Source organism: Cervus canadensis, chromosome 16 (assembly GCF_019320065.1).
Source record: "Cervus canadensis isolate Bull #8, Minnesota chromosome 16, ASM1932006v1, whole genome shotgun sequence".
Taxonomy (NCBI): domain Eukaryota; kingdom Metazoa; phylum Chordata; class Mammalia; order Artiodactyla; family Cervidae; genus Cervus; species Cervus canadensis.
This window is the reverse complement of record NC_057401.1, coordinates 49,637,304-49,651,629: the sequence shown is the minus strand read 5'-3', so window position 1 is coordinate 49,651,629 and position 14,326 is coordinate 49,637,304. Positions and strand designations below refer to the sequence as shown.

The 14,326-nt window shown below is 38.1% G+C and overlaps 1 protein-coding gene and 1 non-coding gene across 2 annotated transcripts in view; one reads left to right on the top strand and one right to left on the bottom strand.

Annotated features, from left to right (window-relative positions):
- Positions 1–13,411, bottom strand: part of CDH18 (cadherin 18) — a 1,183,249-nt gene extending 1,169,838 nt beyond the window's left edge. Inside the window, exon 1 of the mRNA XM_043488846.1 lies at positions 13,159–13,411. The gene's annotated coding sequence lies outside the window, so the exon portion shown is untranslated. The remainder of the gene's footprint in view (positions 1–13,158) is intronic.
- On the top strand, positions 9,412–9,483 carry TRNAS-GGA. Its single transcript has one exon. It is a non-coding gene; the product is annotated as a tRNA-Ser (tRNA).
- Positions 13,412–14,326: the final 915 nt, after the last annotated feature.

Genomic DNA, 14,326 nt, shown 5'->3' with positions numbered 1-14,326 from the left:
CATTAACAAATTGAACGATAAAAACCACATGATTATCTCAATAGATGCAGAAAAAGCCTTTGACAAAATTCAACATCCATTTATGATTAAAACTCTCCAGAAAGCAGGAATAGAAGGAACATACCTCAACATAACAAAAGCTATATATGACAAACCCACAGCAAGCATTACCCTCAATGGTAAAAAATTGAAAGCGTTTCCCCTAAAATCAGGAACAAGACAAGGGTGCCCACTCTCACCACTACTATTCAACATAGTTTTGGAAGTGTTGGCCACAGCAATCAGAGCAGAAAAAGAAGTAAAAGGAATCAAGATAGGAAAAGAAGAAGTGAAACTCTCGCTGTTTGCAGATGACATGATCCTCTACATAGAAAACCCTAAAGACTCTACCAGAAAATTACTAGAGCTAATCAACGAATATAATAAAGTTGCAGGATATAAAATTAACACACAGAAATCCCTTGCATTCCTATACACTAACAATGGCATAGTCAATAAAACAGAAGTGTATGTTTTTCTGGAACTCTCTTGCTTTGTGAATGATCCAAGGGATGCTCACAATTTGATCACTCCAAATGTTCAAGCTGGATGTAGAAAAGACAGAGAAACCTGAGATCAAATTGCCAACATCTGTTGGATCATCAAGAAAGCAAGAGAGCTCCAGAAAAACATCTTCTGTGTTACTTAAGTCATTTAAATTCAGATATGCAGTGTCCTCAAGAGTCCTGACTCTTTACCACCCCATGGATTGCAGTGCTCCAGGCTTTCTTGTCCTTCACTGTCTCCTGGAGTTTGCCCAAACTCATGTCCATTGAGTCAGTGATGCCATTCAAACATCTTATCCTCTGCAGCCCCATTCTCCTCCTGCCTGCAATCTTTCCCAGCATCAAGGTTTTTGCCAAAGAGTCATCACTTTGCATCAGGTGGCCAAAGTACTGGAGCTTCAGCATCAGATGTTTGGGAGTGAATCTGTGACCTAAATTGAAACTGTAATATGGAGAAATAGGCAAAAACCTAAGATATGCAGATGATACCACTCTAATGGCAGAAAGTGAAGAGTAACAAAAGATCCTCTTGATAAGGGTGAAAGAACACAGTGAAGAAGCTGGCTTAAAACTCAGCATTCAGAAAACTAAGATCATGACATCCAGTCCCTCACTTCATGGCAAAAGAAAGGAAAAGAGTGGAGACAGTAACAGATTTTCTTTTATTGGGCTCCAAAATCACTGTGGATGGTGATTGCAGCCATGAAATTAAAAGACACTTGCTTCTTGGAAGAAAAGCTATGACAAACCTAGACAGTGTATTTAAAAGCAGAGACCTCACTTTGCACAAAAAGGTCCTTATGGTCAAAGCTATGCTTTTTCCAGTAGTCATGTAGGAATGTGAGAGTTGGACCACAAAGAAGTCTGAGTGCTGAAGAATTGATGCTTTCAAATTGTGGTGCTGGGGAGAACTCTTGAGAGTTCCTTGGACTGCAAGGAAATCAAACCAGTCAATCCTAAAGGAAATCAACCCTGAATATTCATTGGAAGGACTGATGCTGAAGCTGAAACTCCAATACTTTGGCCACTTGATGCGAAGAACTGACTCACTGGAAAAGACCCTGATGCTGGGAAAGACTGAAGACAGGAGAAGTAGAGGCGACAGAGGATGAGATGGTTGGATGGCATCACCAACTCAATGGACATGAGTTTGAGCAAGCTCTGGTAGTTGGTGATGGACAGGGAAGACTGGTGTGTGGCAGTCCATGGGGTTGCAAATAGTTGGACACGACTGAGCGACTGAACTGAACTGATAAGTTAGCTCCTCCTAGGTCAGGTTTTCTTGTATCCTTTGAGAGCTTGCTTAGTTCTAGAAGACCTCTGATTCTAATTATTGGTCAGGCCTAAATAAGGTCTAAATAAGGGGTGGTAGACTTTGAGGAAAGTGGACATTTTTTGCATGGCAAGTCCATCAGGTGAATTACTGTGGGATCTTCAAGCAAGAGAAAACTAGTCTCCTCAAGCAGAAAAAGACTTTTTATTCATTTATTTATTTTTTTGCTAATGAAAGAGGCTTAGAGAAATTCAGAGTATGTTTATCAGCCTAATCCAAACCCACTCAGATGGCTTTTGACGTTTTCTGATTTTCTTGCAATGCCATGATCTAATAATTTAAAGGCATGAGCTTTTGTGTATGGTTTGTTTGTCTGTAAGCTCTCATGTACTATAACAATTATTCCATCTTATAGCTTTGTGATCAGCACCAAATAGTGAGGACAGTTATGACTTGGCTTCAAGATCTTTGCTTCAGAGGGCCCTTCATCACAAGTAAACATATTTGGTTATTTAGTTAATTTGTAAGTCACAGAATACTAGAGATTTCTAGTGTCCTGTTCACCTCTAGCAAATGGTTCACTATTATGCCATGGCCAAGGACATAATCAAATCCGTATCCTGGACTCAACATTAGTATCCTACACCATTTCTATTTCTCAACTCTTCTGGTATCAACTTCTTCAGACAGCATTGAGAAAGGAGAATAGAAACCATAACAGAAAGTTAACACATACATTGGAAGACTGAAAACACAAGAAGACACAACAGTGAGGTAAGAAAGAGATAGTAAGTGCTGAAAGCAGCTACCACCCTTAAGGCTGGGGGAACAAAGGAGAATTTCTTGGTTCTTTTTCTATGCTCTTTCAGATTCAAGTAAATGCTTTTTAAAAGTGACAGGAACAAACCTTTAATTTACACTCTGTCTTGAAGTATTTCTCCCACCTTTTTTTTTTTTTAACAAAGAACTTTGAAATATTTTGTTTTGTAAGAACAGCTTATCACAGCTTAATACTTATTCAAGATATAAGAAACCTAAAACATGGAGGCGGGGACCCCCGGGGTGAGGGGAAGGCGTCTGCCTGCCTGTGCCTAGTCCTCCATTGAGGGGGGCAATGAAGTCAGTTCTGTGAGAACTGGAATCAGCAGGATGTGGGTGGTGCTGAGGTGAAGAGCAGTGTGAGGTGATTCTGTCAAGAAGAGCAAAAAAAAAAAAAAAAACAGGAAAGGAAGGGGCTAAGAGGCTTTCTTTCATTTTCCTGCCTTCCAACTCCCTCTAGTACTTCTTTAGGGAACAAGATAGAAAGCAATCTAGAAAATGAAAAATGTTGTTTCAACAGCCACCATCCATGTTAGACGGTAAGCAGGGTCACATCTGCAGTTAAAAAATACAATGCTATGGATAAATATAGGGTCATTATACAGTGTGTACCTTACCCTCATGTAGGACTTCCCCAATGGCTCAGTGGGTAAAGAATCTGCCTGCAACACAGGAGACATGGGTTCAATCCCTGGGTCAGGAAGATCCCCTGGAGAAGGAAATGGCAACCCACCCCAGTATTCTGGCCTGGAAAATCCCATGGACAGAGAAGTCTGATGGGCTTCAGTCCATGGAGTCGCAAAGAGTTGGATACATTGAGCAACTAACACATACATACTTTCATGTAAGAGCTTCCCTGGTAGCTCAGACGGTAAACAATCTGGCTGCAATGTAGGAGACCCCGGTTCAATCCCTGGGCCGGGTAGATCCCCTAGAGAAGGAAATGGCAACCCACTCCAGTACTCTTGCCTAAAGAATTCCATGGATACACCATGGGGTTGCAAAGAATCAGACACAAATAAGCAACTAGCACTTTCACCTACCCTCATGTAAGGATTAGCGCACGAGAACTTTCCACCAAATGGAATGCCCCTCTTTTGTTAAAATCAAAAGAAAAGAGGGGAAAAGGCAAGGATATTGGAGACATGATAACATTTAAAAATTTATTTACAAAGTTTATTTATAAGAATTAACATTTTGGTTTTTGTTGTGATGTTCAGTTGCCAAGTCATGTCTGACTCTTTGCAACCCCATGGACTACAGCATGCCAGGCCGCCCTGTCCACCACCATTTCCTGGAGTTTGCCCAAGTTCAAGTCCATTGAACTGGTGATGTATTCCGTCAACTAACAGGCATTAATCAGTACTATGAACACTGCACTTTAAAGAATGAAAAAAAAAATTACAAAGGATTATCTTTCTCTCAGCCATATAGTTTACACAGAATGATATAATAAAGATACAATCAATGTAATGATTATTAAAGCGAGGTTTTATGTGATAAATAGTAGAGGCATTCTCAACAACAATTTGTAGAAATATTGGTAATGTTTGAATTGGTAAAGAATGAGAGGAAGACCAAATCAGTAACACTATCATAAGCAAAAATTGAAAGTTGAGAGAAAGTACTTTGGGGAAAGGGAAAAGGTAGCTTAGCTTGAGTTCAGGGTGATCACCAGTGACGTCAGAGACTGGTCAAGGCTGGATTATGAAAAAATGTCAATCTGCCTGAGGATTTTGCTTTTTAACTTATAAGTAATATAAAAGAAAATTTCAACCCATAAAAACATGGCTAGAAACTACAATAAGGAAAGGCAAAGAACGAAGAGGATTGACAAAATGAAATCAGAGTGGATGCCATTATAGTTGTTATGTTTTTGATGTATAACAAAGACTAACTGATGGTGGCTAATTTTAGGGCTTCTGTGGTGGCTCAGTGGTTAAGATCCGTCTGTCAGTGCAGAAGACACAGGTTTGGTCCCTGGGTGAGGAAGATCTCCTGGAGAAGGAAATTGAAACCCACTCCAGTATTCTTGCCTGAAAAATCCCATGCACAGAGGAGTCTGGTTGGCTACAGTCCATAGTGTTGCAAGAGTCATACACAACTTAGTGATTTTAAAAAAAATGTGTTTTATGAGTCTTTGTGTCACTTAATTAAATCACAGTGCTTGAAAAATATAAAATTATGGTTATATCTGATTACTGACAAGAATTACTTAATTGTTCTTATTTATACATTCATTGGGCTTCCCTGGTGGCTTAGCTGGCAAAGAATCTGCTTGCAATGCAGGAGACCTGGGTTCAATCCCTGGGCTTGGGGAGATTCCTGGAAAAGGGAAAGGCTACCCACTCCTGTATTCTGGCCTGGAAAATTCCATGGACTACACAGAGTCCATGGTGTCACAAAGAATCGGACATAACAGAGCGACTTTCACTTTCATACATTCACTACACCAGAGCCTTAAATTGTGACTAGCAAACGTGAGTTACAAATAATGGATGGCCCCCTCTCTGTCAAATACATACCCTGTCCAATTGATTATGGACTTTGGATTATGCTTTCTGCAGATTCATAATGTCCCTTGGACTTATTCTCAACATGGCACAAACAACTATCACCAACCCAAAATATATGTCAAAAACAGCAATGAGAAATACTATATACAGATGAGAACGACTAAAATACAAACCACTGACAACAAATTCTGGGAAGGATGTGGAGCAACAGGGACTTTACTGATTGAGAATGCAAATGAATTGAAAAGCTATATTCACACAAACAACCTGCATCCGATGTTTAAAGCAAGCTTATTCAGAAACACCAAAACTTGGAAGCAACCACGATGTCTCTCAGTAGATAAATGGGTAAACAAGCTATGATTAACCTATACAATGGAATATTATTCAGCAATAAAATGAAATGAGACCAAGCTTTCAAAAGACATAAAAGAACTTAATGCATGTTACTAAGTGAAATAAGGCAATCTGAAGAGCCCATATTGTATGAGTTCAATCATAGGACATTATTGTAAAGACAAAATTATGCAGACAGTAAAAAGATCAGAGGTTCAGAGGGAGGAAGAGAGAGAGGCATAAATAAATAGGTGAAACACTGGAATTATAGGGCAGTGGAATTTTTGTTCAGGTATAGGTCATTTGTACATAAAACTATGCACTTTTCATAATGCATAGAATGTGCAATACAAGTACTGAACACTAATGTAAGCTATGTGGTGGTGATTTAGTCACTAAGTCATTTCCAGCTCTTGTGACCTCATGAACTGTAGCCTTACAGACTCCTCTGTTCATGAGATTTCCCAGGCAAGAATACTGGAGAGGGTTGCCATTTTCTTCTCCAGGGGATCTTTCCAACTCAGGGATTGAACCCATGTCTTCTGCTTTACAGGTGGATTCTTTACCACTGAGTCACGAGAGAATGTAATCTATAGATTTTACATAATAATATTTTATTAGTAATGGCTCATTCATCACTACAAATGCATCTTGAAAATGCCAAATAGTAATAACAGGAGAAACTAGCATGGTTAGGGGAGGAAGCTAGCAGCACAGAGAGGAGATGAAAGTAGATATGAGAAGTGTATGTCACTTTCTCTCATTTTTCAGTAAACCTAAACCTAATCTAAAAATTTAACTATTCATTAAAAAAACGGTTATATTGCAGATGTTTGAAACCCATTTGACATGTCTGCTCTAAAATGGGATATTTTCCCATTTTCTTTTTTCTAGCAATCATAGGTTAGATTTGACACTTGACTTGAGTGGTATTTGTATATCTTTTAGACAAGTAGTAATGCTCACTCTTATTTCTACCTACATCTGATCCATTCTATGATAAATAGAATGCATAATAATAACTAGTTTCTATGATTCTCAGTAGCCCTGTGGCAAAATCCTCATATATAATTTAGAGTAACTGGAATTTAATAAACAACAAGATTTAAGGATTCAGTTACATGACTCAAGACACAGTACTAATGGACATGAAACAATCCCCATTAGAAAAGACATCAGTTCAGTTCAGTCACTCAGTTGGGTCCGACTCTTTGTGACCTCATGGACTGCAGCACGCCAGGCCTCCCTGTCCATCGCCAACTCCCAGAGTTTACCCAAACTCATGTCCATTGAGTCAGTGATGCCATCCAACCATCTCATCCTCTGCCGTCCCCTTTTTCTCCTGCCTTCGTTCTTTCCCAGCATCAGGGATATTTTCAAATGAGTCAGCTCTTCGCATCAGGTGGCCAAAGTATTGGAGTTTCAGCTTCAACATCAGTCCTTCCAGTGAACACCCAGGACTGATCTCCTTTAGGATGAACTGATTGGATCTCCTTGCAGTCCAAGGGACTCTCAAGAGTCTTCTCCAACACCACAGTTCAAAAGCATCAATTCTTCTATGCTCAGCTTTCTTTATAGTCCAACTCTCACATCCATACATGACCACTGGTAAAACCATAGCCTTGACTAGACTGACTTCTGTTGGCAAAGTAATGTCTCTGCTTTTCAATATGCTATCTAGATTGGTCATAACTTTCCTTCCAAGGAGTAAGCTTCTTTTAATTTTATGACTGCAGTCACCATCTGCAGTGATTTTGGAGCCCAAAAAAATAAAGTCTGCCACTGTTTCCACTGTTTGCCCACCTATCTGCCATGAAGTGATGGGATTGGATGCCATGATCTTAATTTTCTGAATGCTGAGTTTTAAGTCAACTTTTTCACTCTCCTCTTTCACTTTCATCTAGAGGCTCTTTAGTTCTTCTTCACTTTCTGCCATAAGTGTTGTGTCATCTGCATATCTGAGGTTATTGATATTTTCTTCCAGCAATCTTGATTCCAGCTTGTGTATGGATCAATCTAAGGTCATACCTAAGCAAATTCTAATGTTACATATTTAGAGGTAATCATATTGGCCAGGTAAGTGTGTGTGCAGCGGCGGGGATTTAAGTACAGTGAGGACAAGTTATTAAAGAGGAAAATGGAAGCTATAGAACACAAATCAAGTCACCTATTAAAGGTGATTATATTTTTATCCTATTCAAACTGTATAAAAACTACACTCATATACCCACATATATATTCTCAACCAATCATGCTCACACATAGTTTCACAAAAACATTTAAAATCACTCCTGAGCTTATAAGTGGAATTCAATTAATTGGTAGTAGCAACAACAGCAATAACTATAAGTAGATGTATACTTTCTAATTACTTACATTCTATATCTCAATCTATAAGATTAAATTCAATAGGAATGAGTTACCTTGTTTCCTGAGAAAGTCTGATATTAGGCTATGATATTAGTAGTTATCCATACCAGGCACTGATTTCTCTACTTCTCACACCTTTATAGAGATCTATCCTCATATCATATGAGGTATAGAAAGTTGCAGTTCAGTGGTATTTTTACCATTAAACATTAATATTTAACATGCAATATTATATATATGTGTGTGTGTGTGTGTGTGTGTGTGTGTGTGTGTGTATCTTAGTTCTGGGTAAAAGTTTATTATATAAAAAAGAACCACATACTGAACTTTCATGTCATTGTCTTGGATTTTATTCAGCCCTTTCCCCATCCCCAGTGATGCTCTATCACCACTACTATTGCATGCTCAGTCACTCAGTTGTGTCTGACTCTTTGTGGGCTTATGGAATATAGCTCACCAGGCTCCTCTGTCCATGGAATTTTCCAGGCAAGAAAACTGGAGTGGGTAGCCATTTCCTACTCCAGGGGATCTTCCTCACCTAGGGATCAAACCCTTGTCTCTTGTGTCTCCTGCATTGGCAGATGGATTATTTATCACTAGGACGACCTGGGATGCCCTGTTTTTGTTCAGTCACTAATAACAATGCTTGCGACCCCATGGATTACAGCATGCCAGGATTCTCTGTCCTTCACTACCTCCTGGAGTTTGCTCAAATTCGTGTGCACTGAGTGGGTGATGCCATCCAACCATCGCATCCTTTGCTGCTCCCTTCCTCTCCTGCCTTCACTCTTTCCCAACATCAGGGTCTTTTCCTATGATGTCCTGCTTTAACATAAAAGACAGCCTCTTTTTAGAAGAAGCAAATTAAATTTCTTAAAATATTTTTCATTATTGATTACATCGACCTATAGCATTAAAATTCCCACTCAAATTTTATTACTCAATAATTCACACTAACAAAATATAATTTTGTGAGAAAAACTACATTAGACCATATACCAGCCTATTTCAGATATACTTGGGATGATTACCACATAGCTATATATATTATACTAGTTGTATTCAAAATTCACTCCTTTTAAGGTATGCAAATTTTCTGATAAAGAATAAAATCTTTACACATTTACTTTCAAAATACCAGTAAATGAAAAAAAAAAATATCAGTAAATGAAATGACTGTACCATGCGTATCTTCCCATTTTATTTAAGCAACTACTCTTCTATCCTGATAAGTTGATGAAGCTTTCAATAAAGAATTGGGATTCCATGATTCATTGTCCAGAATCCCTTCCCTCCTCACACTTTCTGACATAAACATCTCAGAAAGTAGATGTCACCTTTTCTCATTTCCTGGAGTTGTCATCATGTGATGAAAAGTCTAGACCTACCAAACAGATTGTTTTTGCACAGAGACATCATTACGTGTTGACTGATTCCCAAATAAAACAGCAGTCAAGGTACATCTTTAGCTGCTCTGGAAATGTGAGGACTGTGTTTCCATTGATTAAGAAAGGCGGAAGTGTAACTCAATGTGTATGGCTTCCACAGGGCTTCCCTGGTGACTCAGCTGGTAAAGAATCTGTCTGGAATACAGGAGACCCAGGTTCAATCCCTGGCTGGGGAAGATCCCCTGGAGAAGGAAATGGCAACACACTCCAGTATTCTTGCCTGGAGAATTCCATGGACAGAGGAGTTTGGTGAGCTATACAGTCCATGGGGTGGCAAATAGTCAGACGCGACTTAGTGACTAAACCGTGGCTTCCATAAGTGATGCAGGACATACCTTTATCCCCACAATAAGCCGTTGCATCACCCTCTGTGTACATGTATGAAAGCTTCATACAGAATGATGACAAATCTGGGGAGGCTGCACTAGTGGAAAAGAATCCACCTGCCAATGCAGGGACGCAGGTTCAATCTCTGGGTCAGGAAGACCCCCGGAGTAGGAAATGGCACTCCACTCCAGTACTTTTGCCTTGAAAATTCCATGGGCAGTGGAGCCTGGAAGGCTACAGTCCATGGGGCTGCAAAGAGTTAGATATTATTTTTATAGCAACTGAGCACAAAAACAGATTTAAAAATATAGTTCCTGAATGTGTATAGATAGTGAAACCATTCTATTATTTTCAACTCTTCTATGTCTGCTTTTGTAGAAAACAAGTAATATTCTCTTAGCTCCCTGCTGTTCTCTTCTGGAAGCAAATTGCATGTGAGCCCAGAGTCACTCATTCTGTCTACGTGGTTCACAGTTATTTGCAGACAATTGTAAAAGAAATGTCCTCCCTTTAGTTTTTTTCCTTATGTGAACATTTATGATGCTAGTTGCATAATATGTAACCTTTATATTTTCTTAAAATCAGTCATTTTAATATTTGAAGCCTCATTTTCAAAAATTAAAACTTTTATAAAGGTTGGATGCATGAGACAAGTGCTCGGGCCTGGTGCATTGGGAAGACCCAGAGGAATCGGGTAGAGAGGGAGGTGGGGCGGGGGATCGGGATGGGGAATACATGTAAATCCATGGCTGATTCATGTCAATGTATGACAAAAACCACTGCAATATTGTAAAGTAATTAGCCTCCAACTAATAAAAATAAATGGAAAAAAAATGAATATTTGAAAGAGAAAACTTAAAAGTATAAGATACATTCACTTTCTTGTGAAAACAAAGAATTTTTGTTGACCTGAAAAGTTTTCTTTTTGTGGAGAATAGGAGAAACCTACTTCAAGCAGCACTCCGCACTTTTAAAAACAAGGAAATACTTTAAGAAAGCAGTAAAACCTCTCACAGTGGTTTGTTGAGTATAACACAGGAAGAAAGAGCCCCCTAATGGTGCAGATATCTACAAAAAACAGAATAGGTGGTGCTTGCTCAATTCTTCTTGGTTCACTAAGCCTGAAAGACATCTGATATTATGGAAATGAATGGAAAGTCGAATAAAATGTCAGATGGAGCCCTCCAAAGATGGTATAGAAAAGTGAAAATTCCTGAGCTGAATTGACTAAATTGCTGAATTTCAGACCTAGACTGGTTTATACACATGACTGCTAGGATACATTTCTTCATGCCTGCTGAGAGGCACTGCTCTGACATGCAGGAGCCATATTAATTACATAGTTGGGAAGTGTGAAATATTATTTTTTAAAATAATGCTTTTTTTTCCCAATCAAGATATAATTTTCTTTTAAGAAAATGGGGAATCAAATCCCTCACAGGGGTAAGCACAGAATTTGTAAAATAACAAAAAAATTTTTAAAAAAGATAGAATCAAAGTAATACTGTAAGTCAAGAAGGATGCCTAAACATCAATTTAAAGAAAGTATTTTAAAAGTTTTTTTTTAAAGGAGAAGTAAGCCTAATCATGTGACAAATTAAGGATGAAGATTTATAGCTGTACATACTAAAGAATTAATTAAATTTTCTCATATAATCATACAACACAATTGAGAATTTTTTACTGTGTTTTCCCCAACAGAACCCATAAATAAATGCTATAAGGAAAATATACTGCCTAAGTACCTGACACTAATACTGTTGCAACAAAATTATGGAATTTTAAATAATTTTGTGTATTAAATATAGAAACTACAAGACCTACAAGACTAATGCACTAAATCTTAAGTATATCCTTTGTTGAAACATGTTATATTATTTGCAAAAACAATAAAATGAAAGGATTAAAACACTATTTTGTATTTGGACAAAAAGTTAGCATAATTAAACAAAATTATAACTGATTTAACATAAATGCTATATGTGGATTTGATACAATAGTGCTCATATATACATAGCTTCTCAAATATGATACCCAAAAAGATTTTTTTTAATGACTCAATTCAAAGTTAAAAAATTCAGTATTCTCCAACACATATTTCTATTCCTTTAGTCAAAATGCACTTTAAAAAGTCTGCATTAATGAGACAATCATGCCCTTTTGATATGACTATTATAAATAGAAAATCTAGGTAGTTATAATATTTACTTAAAAAACATGAAAATATTATTTCACATTTGGAAAACAAAATAGATATCATAAAAAGTTGTGGTTTTCAAGTATGTAGTTATGTTCAAATACAAGTAAGGGTGAAACATACATAAATACTGCCATTCAGAGAATGGAACATGAAGAAGTTCTGCTACATTATCTGCCAAGATTGTGGCCATCACCTTCTCCTGTGAAACACTGCATACCATATTTAAAAGTTTCGTGGACTTACCACAGAAGCAAGCTTGGTTTTGATTAGAGGAGTGAGTCAGGAAACTTTACTTGAAACTGACAATCTAAACAGCTCTTAGGATACAATATCTCACTTCACTGATCCCAGACCAAATAAATTGCCATCAAAAGGTCTCACAAATCGTTTTAGTTCTAGCAAGGATGAAACAAATCCTTTATGTCTGATGTCACAATGCTGCCTCGTTAGCAGTTGACATTTGTGACCTATAAACCTAAGGTTAACCAACCATATCAGTACTGCATTGCCGCAACCCACTATTCCTATTCCATCCCATCACTTTCAGCAGAAACATGTAAAAAATCCCTGTTCGCAGAAGAGAATTTAATATGTGCAAAGTTCCCATATATTCACAGACACTTTACCAGCGCTTACCTTCACTGACACTGAAATTAACTGAGGGAACTGTAGCTCTAGTATTAGCTGAACATCTCCAGACTCATATTTCCCTGCCTGAGCTCATACTTTCTTAAGACCAAATTCTAGCTGTCAATAACCTAGCTATAATAAGATGGTAGTCTAATGCCAAATCATTTAAGACGCATCATATTTATGTTGAAGAATTAAGACTGCAATCAAAAGACAGATTTAGGGGAAAATAATCACCACTGACAATCACTGACAAGCTCACAGCAGCTTCTATGCATGAAATACAACAGAAGACATTTAATGCAGCAATGGTCCTGTCCTGCTTGGCTATTATTTTTTCAAAGTTGCTTATAACAGCCTTATATGTGAACATATTTCAGGGCTGTCACCAAAAATGCTCTTTTTCAGTGTGAACTTTGCTTATTTCTCTTCTTCACACAGATTATCTACTCATAAACTTATAATCTAGTAGTTTAATAAAACAGAAAAAGAAACTTACATTTCCCTGGAGATAAAATAGCAAATATGTTCATATAAAGATGCATTAACATATTCCTAAATCCACATGCCGGTGTACTCTATTAACTTTAAATACATCACCGGAAACTCAATTTTTAAAGCACGCAAAGCTCTGCTGTATTTTACTGTGGGTGACTCAAAAAGAAATCCAGAGAGAAAAATTTCATTTTCTTACCAGGAGCCGGACACGGTTTCTATTCAATTCGGGAACAAAGTGGGGCTGGAAAGGGAACTTGATTGGGGTTTTCTTTTCAAAATCCTCCTTAATGAAGCAGGAGTGGATGAACTATTCCAAGGTGAAGTCTGTTATTTCTTGCAGGGGCTCGGAGCTGACATCCTCTTGTGAAAGAAAAGGCGCCTCAGTAAGTTGTTGACTGAGGGAGGGCGCTGGGCACCGCAGCCACACAAGGATGTGATGGAACGCGCCTGCCTCCTCCCACCCCCCGCACCCTGCGTCCCCGCTCTCCTTTTCACCCTGAGGCTCACTTAGCTCCGAGTCTCGGCTCTCGCTGCTGCCGTATAATCAATCTAGCCTGTCTGAAGCTAATAGTCCTCTATTTAACCAGCCAATCAATAGGAAGGATTCCGCTGCTAGTCCCAAGAGTCTGTTTGCAAGTGTGGTACAAACAGGAAGAGTTTTGCCAGCAGTTTAGCCAAATATTTTTTCATTATTTCATCTCCCGTTAGAGATAGGGCTAGAGAGAGCAGAGGCTCAGAGCAAGCTTCCTATGATTGCAGATTTCTGCATTTAAAAAATGTACCTCTTCTTTTTCATGATACTAATTTGTAATTACACACCTGCTATCCATCATCATTTAGGAATTAACAACAGTTGCATATGTGATTAAAAAAAGCTTTCTTATTCAAATATATGAGAAAAATACAGGAACAAAATTACACACATGGACAGTTTTTGTTTTTGTTTTCCCCTGAAAACAGCAGTGCCTTCAGGAACCTATATGGCTTGGATCAATTAAAGAATACCTCGTTATATTGATGGCTGTTAAAAGTTATTCATTTAATTCTAGGAAAATAGTGAACTGTAGTTTTTTTCTCAAAATGAAGAGAAGCAGTGTTCATAGATTTTATTGAACTAGAGCCTGAGTCAGGCCTCAGCGTGTAAAATGTTTTTCAATTTTATAGCATAAATCTAGGAAGGCATCCCTCCGAATGTATCAAACAGAACATTTCACACCTGATTCATTCCTTCAAGGTTAAGAAGATTTTCTTCTTAAAGTGACACATTCACTGCTCATCTCCTGTAACTGACCATAATAAAGAAGCGCAAAGTGAGCCACTGAAGACCAGACTGGCCTTTTATTCCCCAGATACTTCCAAGGGGG